Raw genomic sequence first — 15,331 nt, forward strand, 5'->3', positions numbered from 1 at the left:
AGCATCCATGCCATCCCGGGAGGCCCGAGAACCAGAGAGTGCAGGCCGGCAATAGCTGGCTGAAGCCGCGAGTCGGCCCAACGGAGTCAGAGTAGTCAACCAAGAGGTGAGCAACAGCGGTCGCAGCTGTCTGCGACTGACGGGCATAACAGTACACTTTGGAACAGCGCACTTCAACGCAGAAAAGAAATCCCAGCAAGTCATGGACACAGTCCCACATAAATGTGTATTTCTTGGCAGTAGGTGCTTTTAAAAAGGAATCCTCGCTGGGATCTTCCCCGAATGGTGCTTGCAAACTGGATGCAGACTCCTTCAAGGCAGGAAACTGGAATTTCTTCTTAATGCAACTTCAGTAGAATCTTTGTTGACAGCTTCCTTCTACAGCAGCTCTGCAAGTAGATTTCACAGTAAAACAGTACTGAAGCTGGTTCCTACCAGAAATCCACTCTTCTGAACTCTTAGGCAATCTCCTGCAGAGTACAAGGAATGTGGGACTGACACCCATTGGATCACCTCTTGGTGCTTTCCATCTCAAGATCCTCCTCGAATCCCAAGAAAATCTCCCTGGCTCCAGGGCCTGGGAACCCCACCATGGGTTCCAGTCACCCCCTCAGGACAGGAGACAGCAGGAGCAGAATACGAGCCAAAGTGGACTCTTGATTTTGTTAAACACATAGGGGTAGATTTTTTTAAAAAGCGCGTTCGCGTACTTTTGTTTAGAAGATACGCGCGTAGCCGCGCGTATCTTCTAAAATCATGGATCGGAGCGCGCAAGGCTGCCGATTTTGGGCAGCCGGCGCGCGCCAAGCCGTGCAGCCTGTCTCCGTTCCCTCCGAGGCCGCTCCGAAATCGGAGCGGCCTCAGAGGGAACTTTCTTTCGCCCTCCCCTCACCTTCCCCTCCCTTCCCCTACCTAACCCACCCCCCCAGCAATATCTAAACCCCCCCCCTTACCTTTATCCACGGATTTATGCCTCCCGGAAGGAGACGTAAATCCACGCGCGCCAGCGGGCTGCTGGCGTGCCGAGACCCGACCCGGGGCGGTTCCGGAGGGCGCGGCCACGCCCCCGGAACGCCCCGGGCCGGCGCCACACCCCCAGTCCCGCCCCCGAAATGCTGCGCCCCACCCCCAAAATGCCGCGTCATTCATCCCCGCCCCCGACACGCCCCCAACACGCCCCCTTCCAAAAACCCCGGGACCTATGCGCGTCCCGGGGTTCTGCGCACGCCGGCGGCCTATGAAAAATAGGCGCGCCAGCGCGCAAGGCCCTGCTCACTTAAATCCGGGCGGATTTACGCGAGCAGGGCTTTTAAAATCCGCCCGATACTCTCTCAAGACGCTTCCCACTGGGGAGTGTCATGGAAAACTCCATGCTCCTATACTCTGACATCACACATCCAGGGATTGTGGAGACTCTGATGCGACCAATAAGGGACTGAATAGTGACACCCTTGTCCCTTACAGATAAAAGATACTAAACCTAATATTTAGCTCTATCTATTACATGACTAGTTTTACATGCCAAAGCAGGAAATGCTGTATAGCCATGCAGAATCTACTCCTTTGGTAGCAGGAGTGACAACCAGGATCTTCAAAGATGTGGTCACCTGTCTGTCTGGGTACTTTCTCCCTCTTCTCATGGGTCTGTCCAGTGTGGGTGAACCTGCTTCAGTTTCAAACCACAACAATATATAATCTACAATATTACTATACTGCTGTCCTCTGCCCAACCTGGCAGTTTTAATGCTAGAGTTTTTTCTTCTTTATTCTAACATTTATGCTCCTTCTGTTTCCAATAGCCCTTGTGTATCCCAACCCACAGACAACTGTCCAATTGATTCACTCCCAGATGCTTCCACCACTAATTCTCAGCTTCCAACTCAAATACTCTTTTAGATAAGAAATCACCTCAGATATTGTTAAATTGTACCGAGGTATTCTAGGATCTGATTCTTATATGGCACCTGAACCTGAACAAGACAAAGTACAAATACCCAAATATCAGTTCATATATTTGGCTGTAGTTTGTGCACATGCGTGTGCAGTTAGAATGTAGCATACAATGCCACATACTATCTGTCAGCAGCATGGAGCAACCTGGTTGGCTAGGATCCCAGGGTCTACTAACAGATCGGACCACAGCATCAGAGGGAACAATCCACACTGTGATGGATGCCTGGAGCCAGGTGACTGACAGGGAGACAAAAGAAAAACACAGTGCTGGAGCAGCAGCATGGCACTGTTTGCAGGGAGGCCATACTCCAAAGCCAAGGGCATAGCTGATAGGGAGTCAAGGCCTCATCAGGTAAACAGGCAGCAGCTCCAGTAACACCAAACAGCCTAGCTTAAGAAGAGCCCAGTCTTCACAAGTGGATGGAGTGCTATAGCTAACCAGACTGAGGTAGGAGATAAGAATGAAGAAGGAAAGGAGACTAGAGGGGTGAGTAAGAAAAGGGGACTTGAAGGAAGAGAAAAAGAAGGAATGGGAGAGGCAAGGGGAGAGAAAAAGGGAACATGGTGAATGCAGTGGGGAGTCAATAGTCCTCCCTTTAATCTCTCCACACACACACACACACACACACACACACCCACCCCCTAAGTCACTTCCACTCAGTCTCTCACTTGCACACATACACACAACCCTGATCACATATAGATACCCCACTACAACCAGACCCCTTTTCCACATTCATAGCCCCACCCCATCACACACAAACTCACACACCCACATATACCCTCACCCACTCACACATCTTACCATGTATTCATATCTCAACCATTCATGACCTGCTCACATACATGCACACTCAAACTCACACCCCACCCATGAGCAGAAACATTCCTCTCAACCCACTCTCAGCTGCTACCCGACAATGCAGCCCCACCAGCCACTAAATGAAATGCATTGGGAGCTGAGCATTCTAACTGCCATTAGACCAATCAGATAGTTCTGGGATGCATTTTCAAACCAAATTAAAGCAAAGCAAACAAAATGTAATTCATTTTTATTTTGGAAGAAAAGCCACCAGCATCAGAAAAAAGTATGAACGACTCTAAATAAGGGATGGACTAATACAACATTTATTCTTCACAACCGGGACAGGTGCTATTCCATCTTTTCCCTTCCTTACCCACAACCCCTTATTCTGCACCCCTCCCCCTGCACCTAGGAAAAGCAGCAGCACACCGTTCATTTGAGAAAGAATTAATTTATGGTCACAGCACAATGACATTAACACCAACAATGCAGATCACAAAATCTCCGTCAATCCTACCAACTAAACTCTTAAAGATGATCTTCAAAGATGTGCGTGCGCACCAATCTGCAGATGCATGCGCAAATAGCACTCATTCACGTTAGTACTAGTTTTTATTTTTAAACCTTGCATATATGCACGCAAGTACCGGTGTGTAAAAAAAGGGGTGAATTAGGGGCGGGTCAGAGGCTTTCCGGGGTGTGGCCAACATTTGCATGCATAAATTACAATTTTATAACCTGCGAACGCAGTGTGCATTCAGCTGTTACCTGCGCATATTTACTTCTGCTTTTTATCAGGTTGAGGAGGAGGTCAGGTTAGTTATGGATGGGGAGTGGAGTGAACAGAAGAATGATGTTACACCCCACCATCTGGATTTCCCGTCAATGGTGGGCTTTCCCTAGGATAGGAAATAGTAAAATAGAGATGCATGGCTAAGGCTTGGTTCATATCTTTGCAGCTTGTCAGATCACAGCTAAGCCAAGATATTTCATAATAAAATCTTGGTTTCCTTAATTCCCTTCCTTGCTCCCAAGGAAGCTGCATTTCTAATGTTTTATGTACATTTATGGAGATTATCCAAATGACCTTGGGCCATGCATTTGTGAAGTTGCTTTCATTATTCACATCAGGGTCAGGAACAGGCCCTTGACATTACAGAGAATATTGCAATTACTCCAACTACCGCACATGAATAAAATTGTCTGTTGGCAATATTTGATTACATTCTTTCACTCCCACTTTCCTCTGTGGTCACAGTGGCGTACTATTTTCCCCTCCAATATGCTGCAATCTGATACCGCGTGAGGGAGTACAACATCGCTTACTTCTAGAACTGTGGAACTGGATCAACCACTGCAGGCAGCAATCCTTATTGTACAAGATCTGGCAAGGACGTAGGCTCCAGTCATTTTCTTTATCTTCCCCTTTTTGCAGTCCCTTGCATAGAATTTGGTTTACTAAAATATTAAAAGCCTGGAAGGTTAAGTTTAGACTGCTATGGTTGCATGCAGTTACCAATAGCATCAACTTGAACAATAACAGTACTAAATGTTATGCATCTGTGTACTATTCATTCACAAATTCATCACAATCTCCTTTACAGTTTTAATACTGAGTAACATATATTGCCAGTCTCTGCATCTTCTTGGAAGGATGGCAGTGTGAACTAGGAAATATGATGACAGATAACAATGACAAGGCCCATTTAGTCTGGCCATTCTGCTTCCGTTTGATCTCTGGTTTTCCCATCACTTCTTTGCCACTAAGGATCCTCTGTGTTTATTCCTTCATTCTTGAATTCCATTACAGTTTTTCCTTCACTCTCTCCACTGGGAGGTTGCTTCAGACATTCCCATCCATACCCAAAATTTGATGTAAGTGAAGTCACATTAAGCTGCTGTGGTCAATGGTGTTAGCTGAAAGTTATTTCTGTTTCCCACAAATATTCATGAAAAAAAAAAAAAACCCCATGGATTGTCAGCACCTTTAAAGGGCTAGAACTCAATATAGACAGCTTTCTCTAGGGATTAAACCAATGGGCTAGCAATTTTGACAGAAAAGACGAGAGAAGAAAGAATCATTAGTAATTCCAAATTCCAGATGGGTAAACTGAGGAATGAAGAAGAGGTCTTAGAATCAGTAAGTGAATAGGATTTAAATTCATCATCCACGTTTATTTATATCAGACTTTTCCAACCAGAGAGTTCAAAGCATGTTACAATAGGTTAGAGGTGCAATAAGTATTGAGGGGATTCAAATAATAATGGGCACATAGTAGATATGGTATATGGTATGTGCACGTACAGTGGTTAGCATCAAGTGCAAATAATTACTAATCAACTGGAGGGACCTAGTAGGATTTTAGTAATCATCTAAGAAGAGCACTATAGGTCTTTAGGATAGCGAAAATGAATGAGAATAGGGAAGTGCAATAGACAGGATATAGATCTCAAATAAACAAATAAAATATGAGAAATTAGTATGATGGTTCAGAACATTCTTTAAAGATACAGCAAATTATTTACGGATGCAGTAGGGTCATCCTCAAAGGAGAAATGGGTAGTTTCCTGCAGAGTTAGGTAGATGTTTACCTGGAGTGTTTGTTTTTGGTATATTTTCATTGAAGGGTTTGGGTTACAGGTTTGGAGCAGAGGCTGATTGTAAAATCAAGGTTTTTAAAAGCTTACTGAAGTTTTGGCAGTTGTGTTCTAGCCTGATACTGGATGGACAGTAGGTGCTTTTCCTGGCAAGAATTTGTTCATGGTATTGGCATGAACCATTTCCTTGGGGGCTGGCATGATAAGGTAGGCTTGCACCTCTGAGCGAAGAGGGTGGGAGGGTATGTATGGGGTGGATACTTGTTCTGGTAAGGCAAAGCTCAACTGTTGAGAGTATTGAAAGTCAGGAACAGAATTTTGAACTCGATGCGGCAAAGAGTTTACATAAGAACATAAGAAATTGCCATGCTGGGTCAGACCAAGGGTCCATCAAGCCCAGCATCCTGTTTCCAACGGAGGCCAAGCCAGGCCACAAGAACCTGGCAATTACCCAAACACTAAGAAGATCCCATTCTACTGATGCAATTAATTGTAGTGGCTATTCCCTAAGTAAACTTCATTAATAGCAGTTAATGGATTTCTCCTCCAAGAACTTATCCAAACCTTTTTTGAACACAGCTACACTAACTGCACTAACCACATCCTCTGGCAACAAATTCCAGAGCTTAATTGTGTGTTGAGTGAAAAATAATTTTCTCCGATTAGTCTTAAATGTGCTACTTGCTAACTTCATGGAATGCCCCTTAGTCCTTCTATTATTTGAAAGTGTAAATAACCGATTCACATCTACTCGTTCAAGACCTCTCATGATCTTAAAGACCTCTATCATATCCCCCCTCCAGCTGTCTCTTCTCCAAGCTGAACAGCCCTAACCTCTTCAGAGTGTTTTTTTTTTTTTTTAGATGAATGATTATCATTCATGCCAAAGCATTTTTCCTTGGATATAAGTCAGTCGTGCTAACCTCTAGACCACAAAGTCATTTTTTTAAGTGCACCCCAAGTACATAAAAGAAGGTAAAGTCTGTTCTTACAGTACCTGGCATTAGTTTTGCATGGTAGGTTTAACATGGAATCTTAAAGTCAAAATGGCCAAAACAGAACTTATCTTTCCCCAAAACTCACCTCCCCTTTTCCCCCTTTCTCTATTTCTGTGGATAACATTGTCATCCCCAGTCCCTTCAGCCTGTAACCATGGGTACCGGCTTCAACTCCACTTTCTCCTTCTCTACATATTGAAAACACTGCTAAAATGTGTCATTTCTTTCTCTATAACAACATCACAAAAATCCATCCTTTCCTTTCTGAACACACTATCACCTCCTGCCTAGACCACTGGAATCTGCTCCTCACAGGTTGTTTAGTGAATCAGTTCTCTCTCCACTTCAGTCTATCTAAAATCTAATTACATGACTTATCTTTTGCCAAAGTCACTACACCCACTCTTCTCAAGTCACTACATTGTCTCTCCATCTGCTTTCCGCATTCAGTGCAGTCTCCTCTTACTCACTTACAAGAGCCTTCACTCTGCAGCTCCTCACTGCATCTCCTTTCTTCACTTCCGCACACCCTTCCTCATGAGCTCTGTTCATTGGGTCAGTAGTAACGTTTATCTATGCCCTTCTCCTCCACTGCCAATTCTCAGCTCAATGCTTTCCACCTTGCTGCCTCAAGTGCTTGGAATATATTTCCTCAGTTGGTGTGTTATGGTCCCTATCTGGCCTTATTCAAATCCAGTCCAAAACCCCATATTTTTAAGGCTGCTTTTAAGTGTTGGTCCTGGATTATCCTGTTCACAGCCTTATTGATTGTAAGCATTTTCTTGATAAATGAAATTCCCAAAGAAACTTTTAGACTGTAAGTTCTACAGAGAAGGGATTGTCTCTCATGTTTCTTTGTACAGTGATGTATACATTGAGTGGCACTATAGAAGCAGTAAGTATTAGTGGTAAGATAAACATACAGATTGAACAAGGGCCTGTGGAATGTGTGTTTATTGTAGAGAAGGGTTTAGGATTTCAAAGCAGCCTCAAAAAAGCGAGTTTTTAGAATGGACTTGAATATGGCCAGAGAAAGAGCATGATGCATCTTATCAGAAAGTCTTTGTAATGCACATGGCCCAATCAGGTGGAAAACGAAGTTGGGCTTTGGTGGTATAGAAGGGCACAGACAAGAGCAACTTGTCTAATGAATGGAGTTCACAAGGAAGATTGTAGAGGGGGGAGAAAAGAAGATAGGTAATGAGGAGCTGCAGAGTGAATGCATTTGTAGATGAGTAAGAGAAGTTTTAATTGTATGCAGAAGCAGATGGGGAGCCAGTTTAGCAACTTGAAAAGATGGGTTACAAGGTCATAATGATTGTTGCGTTCATGCCTTTTCTCGCCCCTCGCTCCACCCTCTTTACCTGGATGCAACTCCCTTTGGCTCTGATGGACAGTGCAGCCACGGCTTCTCTCCCCCTCTTGGTCCCGGTTCCCCCGGGCTGGCCTGACGCTACGGATCCGCCATGATCCTGATGACATAAGGGTACACGCTCCAGACTTAGTACCAGCAAGGGCGCGAACCTCGGGGGAATCCCCCCCATAGTGACGTCATCCATCTGCACTTTAAAAGGTCTTTGTTTGCTAACCTCTAACGAGTTAGCAAGGAACTCCAACGGACTTGCTTCGGCAGTCCACGATACTTGCACCAACGATCCTAGTCAGCCGGGGAGCCTGTCCCCACTGCTCGGCCTTTTCAAACTTACCAGGAGTACCCGCTCCATGGGGGCTCCGCTCTCTCTTCTTGATTTCAGATTGCCAGAACACTCGGAAGACTCCTCATTCCTGGAAGCGATCGCGGACGTGAACACTGTGAGTTCTATTATATAGGAATCGGTACTTGCTCCACGAGGGCCTACATTTCTATTGCTCTGAAGACTCCCTTCCATCCAAGACGTTATCGTAGGTACAGAGATCAAGATTTACATTGGCAAGATTACAGATAGGAACCGGTACTCGCTCCACGAGGGCCCATGCTCCTAGAATCTACTACAGACTCTCTTCTACTTTAGAAGCCATTTCATATACAGCAATTGTGAGTTCTTATTACAGACTGTTTGTGGGAACCAGTGCTCACCTACGGCTCTTGTTCCTGAATGTACCGAAGACCCTCTGTGGCATAGAGACCATTGCAGACATCTACTATTGTTAGTGTACCATCTTGTATCCAGTATACCCTGTCTACTCACTACTTCTAGTCTCTCTCTACAGCTCAGTGACCCAGAGATTATATTCCAGTATCAGAAGGACTTCAGCCTTGCCGGACACAGCGACTCACTACTGCCACCTCTGGTGGTCCAGCTTACAGTTTAATAAAGAACTATTATATTTTTCTCATATTCTAGCCTAGCCGTTGGTTCCACTCAGGATCTCCTCCTGAGGGCACTGTCATCTACCATCGGCCCAGGGATTCACCATTTCCTCTAGGTGGTCATTCCTTTCACTACTATCACTTTGTTGGAGCCAACCACTACAGACCACTGACTCCACTTAAGGAAGTATTATATAGACAGCTACTCCTTTTTCTCTGAGACGTGCCAGCAGCTTATATATATATATATATATATATATATATATATATATATATATATATATATATATATATATATACATATACATATATATATATATATACACACAGATTGCTACTCCGTAGCGGGGGGGGGGGCATGATAGATTGCTATCTCTATAGTGAAGTACTATATACCTATTGCCAACTTCTCTTCCTTGAAGAGTTGATCATTAACAGATTGCTACAGCTTGCCTTCCTTACAGGAGTATCTAACAGCAGTTCGCTAACAGAATTACAGATAGCTAACTCCTCCCCTCTGGAGGAGCAGGTCATGTCATATCGCTACTCCTTCCCCTTTCAGGAGCATAGCAGAACAGCTTGCCAACTCCTCCCTCCTGGCGAAGTGAGCGACAGCAGATTACTAACTCCTCCCCTCTGGAGGAGGTGAGTGTAACAGTTTGCTAACTCCCTAGCAAGAACCTAACAGAATGCTAGCGCCTCCCCTTGGAGAAGGAGAGTATAACAATGATGCTGAAGGAAGATACTGTAAGTCAAGTCATGCAGCTGATGTCTGAATAGATTGTGAGCCCGCTGGGAATAGGGAAATAACTACAGTACCTGAATGTAATCCCCTTTGAAGTGCTGAAAAAAATGTGAAAAGTTGAATATAAAAAATCTAAATAAATAAAATAAATTGCAATGAAGGAAAATAGTTAAATGGAACATTCTCAAAGAGTAGGTTGCAGTAGTAGTCTAAGCAGGAGGTGGTAAGTATAAGTGGATGAATATTTTGTTAGCATGCTCAGACAAGAGGAAACTAATTTTAGCAATATTATAAGGGAAGAAATGGCACATGCTGCAGTGTTTTGGAAATGTGTAAAGAAGGAAAGAGAGATATCAAAGATAACCCCAAGCTTATGGTTGAGAGAACTAGAAGAATAAGAGTGCTATCTACAGAGACAGAAAAAGAGGAAAGAGGGGAAACAGAATTGGGGGGAAAGACACAAAGTTCCATCTTGGCCATGTTAAGTCTAAGGTCATGGCAAGACATCCAGCAGTAATGTCAGAAACGCAGGCTGAGATTTGGGACTGATTCGTGTTACAATATCTGGTGTAGAGAGGTACATCTGGGAATCATCAGCATAAAAGTGTTACTGGAAGCTTTGGGAAATCAGAGCACCCAAGGAAAATGTATACAGAAAAAAGAGAAGAGGGCCCAGAAAGAGCCTTGAGGCAAAGACACATCAACTAACAACAGAGAATGCAGTAAGAGGAAAACCAAGATAGAGCAGAATCCCAAAATCCTATGGCGTAGAGTGTCTCAAGGAATGGATGTGATCAATGGTGTCAAAAGTAGCGGACAGGTCAGGGAGGATGAGGATGGTGCTTCACCATGAAGAGACCACTGGAGACATTAGCAAGAATTATTTTTTGGAATGGAGAGGATGACAGCCAGACTGGAGTGCATCAAGTATGACTTGAGATGAAAGAAAGTGAAGACTGCAAAGGTGAATGGCATGTACAAGCATATTGGATGCAAAAAGGAGGAGGGAGAATGGTCACTAGTTTGTTATATGGGCAGTAGTGACCAGTTAGGTTTTTGAGGAATGATATGATCACAACAGGAGATAGTTGGCTTATTAATGTGACTACAGCTGTTGAGTTGCATTAGTCCTACAAGAGACATAAATAAACTAATGGCCATGCTCACTTGTTAGTGTCAGTATTTTCCATCAAAAACACAAACATTTCTTATTAGACATTTCAAATCTTTTTTCTCACTATTGCATTGTTTGCTCAGATTTTAATCTTCATGTTCTCATTCTGCACCAAGGGCGATGCAAAAATTAAACCCTTTGGGGGAAAAATAGGTGTTCAGGATCCACATGTGAATACAAATCTATCTTTTTATTTATTTATTTCTTTTAACAAACCTATTATTTTAAGAGCTTACTTTAATTAAAAACTGTGGATTTCTATAAAACCTCACTGATATATAGATACTTTTAATGAAGTCTGCTGAGTGATGTTATAAATGCTGTTTTATTGTATGTAAAATAATCATTTGGGATTTTATTACAGTAAAGACGTAGGTACATATTCACTACATTTTTGCTGTGTAATCTGAAGTCCACTAGTTCAGTTGCATGAGAAATATTTTCAACAAAACATTCACAGGCAAAAAGATCATTTTAAGCTTTAGGCCACAATCTCCAGGACTTAATTAGTGGTCTCAGCTCTAGTATGGAGGAAAGACTTTTTATTAATTGCAGAAGTGAAAAGATTTATTTACAGACCTCAATTTCCCATCTGTAGCCACAGCAAGGGATGCAAAATCTGGCCCTTGTCACAGAAGCGTCTGGTTCCTGTTGAAACTCATAGAACCAGAAATTTGTGGCTAGGAACTCTATCCCAGCTACTATGGACCTTCTCCTCCTGCCTTGCATTGCTCTAATGTCTTCAATGCAACTGCTGTTCCCCTCTCCCAAAGTGTGGGGAGGGTGTTATGGTTAAGTCTCTGACCAGGTAGTGGTTGCAGTAGAATGGAGCAACTTCACAGATTGAGGTCCTCAGCACGTACTGACAAGCCCCTCCTCTCCTGGTTTCCATAAAGGAGAGGATCCTTAGTACATATTGATCGGTTCAGTTTCCATGAGTAATGTTTGCTGCTGCCATAGCCACAGGGTCAGAGAAGAGAATAATGATCCTTCCTGCACTGCAGTAAAAGTGAGGTCCATGGGAAGAGGAGGGTACTGGGGCTAGAAAAAAAGGTCTGTGGCAGTTATGGAGGAAGTGTATCCTTGAGGTGGAGAGGAGATCAATGGTGGCAGGAGTTGTAGCAGAGGGAAGTTGGGGGATGTTGGGGAGGATATCTGCAGGGGTCTGAGTGAGTCAGGATATCCATTGGGAGGGTTGAAGTGGAAGGGAGATGAGGTCTAGTGGGGTGGGGGAGTACTTGATGTAGAAGAGCGAGACATTCTGCAGTCCTCCCTTCCCTTCTTCCCTTAGCTATCTCCTCCTTCACTTTTCCCCATCCTAATTCTTCCCTTCCCTCTTCCCCAGTCCCTGATTCTCCTTTTCATAATGCTCTCTCTCTCTCCTTCCCTCATTATCCCACATTATCCCTCCCTATCCTCACCTTCCCCAAGACTCCCTTCTCCTTCCACTCTCTCCCTCTTCTCAATCTTTCCATTCCTGAGATCTCCACTTTTTCCATATCTTCCCCATCTTTCCCCTCTCCCATCGCTCGCTTCCCCATGTACACGATCCCTGCTTTACCCCTCTTCTTACCTCATTTCATACCTGAGATTCCTATCATTCTCCCTCTTCCTCTCCTCTCCCATCCCCAAGTTCCCATCCTCATCCTCCACTCTTTCCTACTTCTATGCAGCCCTAAGATCCTTTCTCTCCTTCCATCTTCCACATTTGTTTTCCCTCTCCACCATCACCAAGATTCCCTCTCCTCCATCACCAAGATTCCCTTTCTTCCCTATGCCCATAATGCATTCTCCCTTTCATCCCCTATTGTAAACCCTATTGTCATTTTCAATTCTTCCTCATATTCCCTACCTCTGTCTCTCCTGACCCTCTATCTACAACAATCATAATGCCTCTGTATCGCTCTATGGTGAGACCACACCTTGAATACTGTGTACAATTCTGGTCGCCGCATCTCAAAAAAGATATAATTGCGATGGAGAAGGTACAGAGAAGGCTTACCAAAATGATAAGGGGAATGGAACAACTTCCCTATGAGGAAAGACTAAAGAGGTTAGGACTTTTCAGCTTGGAGAAGAGACAGCTGAGGGGGGATATGATAGAGATGTTTAAAATCATGAGAGGTCTAGAACGGGTAGATGTGAATTGGTTATTTACTCTTTCGGATAATAGAAAGACTAGGGGGCACTCCATGAAGTTAGCATGGGGCACATTTAAAACTAATTGGAGAAAGTTCTTTTTTACTCAACGCACAATTAAACTCTGGAATTTGTTGCCAGAGGATGTGGTTAGTGCAGTTAGTATAGCTGTGTTTAAAAAGGATTGGATAAGTTCTTGGAGGAGAAATCCATTACCTGCTATTAAGTTCACTTAGGGGCGGATTTTAAGAGCCCTGCTCGCCTAAATCCACCCAAATCCGGGCGGATTTAGGCGAGCAGGGCCCTGCGCGCCAGTGCGCCTATGTTCAATAGGCCTACCAGCGCGCGCAGACCCCGGGACTCGCGTAAGTCCCGGGGTTTGGCGAGGGGGGCGTGTCGGGGGCGGGCCCAGTCGGCACGGCGTTTTGGGGCGTGTCGGCAGCGTTTTGGGGGCGGGCCCGGGGGCGTGGTTACGGCCCGGGGCGGTCCGGGGGCGTGGCCGCGCCCTCCGTACCTGCCCCCAGGTTGCGTCCCGGCGCGCTAGCAGCCCGCTGGCGCGCGGGGATTTACGTCTCCCTCCGGGAGGCGTAAATCCCCCGACAAAGGTAAGGGGGGGGTTTAGACAGGGCCGGGTGGGTGGGTTAGGTAGGGGAAGGGAGGGGAAGGTGAGGGGAGGGCAAAAGAAAGTTCCCTCCGAGGCCGCTCTGATTTCGGAGCGGTCTCGGAGGGAACGGGGGTAGGCTGCGCGGCTCGGCGCGCGCCGGCTATACAGAATCGATAGCCTTGCGCGCGCCGATCCAGGATTTTAGCGGATACGCGCGGCTACGCGCGTATCTACTACAATCCCGCATACTTTTGCTTGCGCCTGATGCGCCAGCAAAAGTACGCCAATTCGCGCGGTTTGAAAATCTACCCCTTAGAGAATAGCCACTGCCATTAGCAATGGTAACATGGAATAGACTTAGTTTTTGGGTACTTGCCAGGTTCTTATGGCTTGGATTGGCCACTGTTGGAAACAGGATGCTGGGCTTGATGGACCCTTGGTCTGACCCAGTATGGCATTTTCTTATGTTCTTATGTTCTTAATCTGTGAGATTCCTTCCTCCACCCTCACCTCATCCCAACCCCAACCCCAAAAGAAGAATAGAATAAATTATTCAAAAACACAAGAAAAGTAAGAATAATATTTTCATCATGTGAAATAAAAGTATTATTATATAATTTTTGCAAATGTATGCAAATGTACCGCATAATTTTCTAACTCTTGCCACATAATAGGGGTGTGTAGACCATGGGCGGATTGGCTTGTCAGGAGATTGGGCATGCCCCAGTGGGCCAGTCAGGTTGGTCATGTGTTTCTTCTCAGACTCCTCTGTTTGCTTTGTGGCTCAACTGCACTAGCAGTTAGCTCCTCGTCCTTGTCTTCAAATGTGCTGGGCTTCAGTTTTGGAGGGAGCAAAGGCAGACTGGTACTTGTTGCAGGTAAGCCAGCACCTTGATAACCCCTGCCTGCTGCATATATTTGAAAAATCAAATTAAACGCTGCTCGGTTTCCAAGTATGAGCACTGCCTGCCTTTGGCCTTCCTCTCTCTGATGCTCCAATTGGAGCTGCAGTGTCCTGGCCCCAGCCTGCCTTCCTGTCTCTCCCACCTCTTTTTTTTTTTTTACTAACTGGCAGGCCGATGGAGCGCACTGTTAGCCTGCTCTTGGACGAACGTTTTCCCTTACCCCTTATTCATTAAGGGGAGGAAAACGCGCGTCCAACCCGCGGCACCTAATAACGCCCTCAACATGCAAATGCATGTTGATGGCCCTATTAGGTATGCGCGCGGGATACAGAAAGTAAAATGTGCTGCCAAGCCCAAGTCGGGACCTCCGACTTAATATCAAAGCGATATTAAGTCGGAGGTCCCGAAAAGTAAAAAAAGTAAAAAAAAAAAATAAATTTGAATTCGGCCTGCGGCTGTCGGGCCGAAAAATGGGCGCTCAATTTTGCCGGCGTCCGGTTTCCGATTCCGTGGCTGTCAGCGGGCTCGGGAACCGACGTCGGCAAAATTGAGCGTCGGCTGTCAAACCCACTGACAGCCGCCACTCCTGTCAAAAAGGAGGCGCTAGGGATGCGCTAGTGTCCCTAGCGCCTCCTTTTATCTGGATCTACCGTGTCACCTAATTTAAATAGAGAATCGCGCTCACCGGCAAAGGGCCGGTGCGTGCGTGCGCCGGGAGAGCGGGCGTTCGTCCGCTTCCCGTGGACTTTACTGTATCGGCCCGTGGATGAGCTATCAGCTCCAGAACCCTTCCTAGGGAGAAATAAAGCAGTCTATTGCCAGTCCTGCAGTCACAGAGCTCTGTTTCCATCTGGTTTAAACTGCTGCCTGTAGCCTCAGAGATGGAGGAAGGGAAAGTAAGGTTGTGTAGGCACAGGCAGGCAGCACTGTGACTGAAAACAGCACTGCCCTGGGACAAGAAACTGAGGTTTTATTTGCCTCAGTGAATCCAGTAAAGTTAAAAAAAAAAAAAAAAAAAGCTGTGAAGGAGAGAGGGACTGGCTGGGACCTTCACACTGCAGCTCTCCCACTATCACCAGGATAACAAAGTGCTGCAGAC

This window comes from Rhinatrema bivittatum, chromosome 3, assembly GCF_901001135.1.
Source record: "Rhinatrema bivittatum chromosome 3, aRhiBiv1.1, whole genome shotgun sequence".
Lineage (NCBI taxonomy): Eukaryota > Metazoa > Chordata > Amphibia > Gymnophiona > Rhinatrematidae > Rhinatrema > Rhinatrema bivittatum.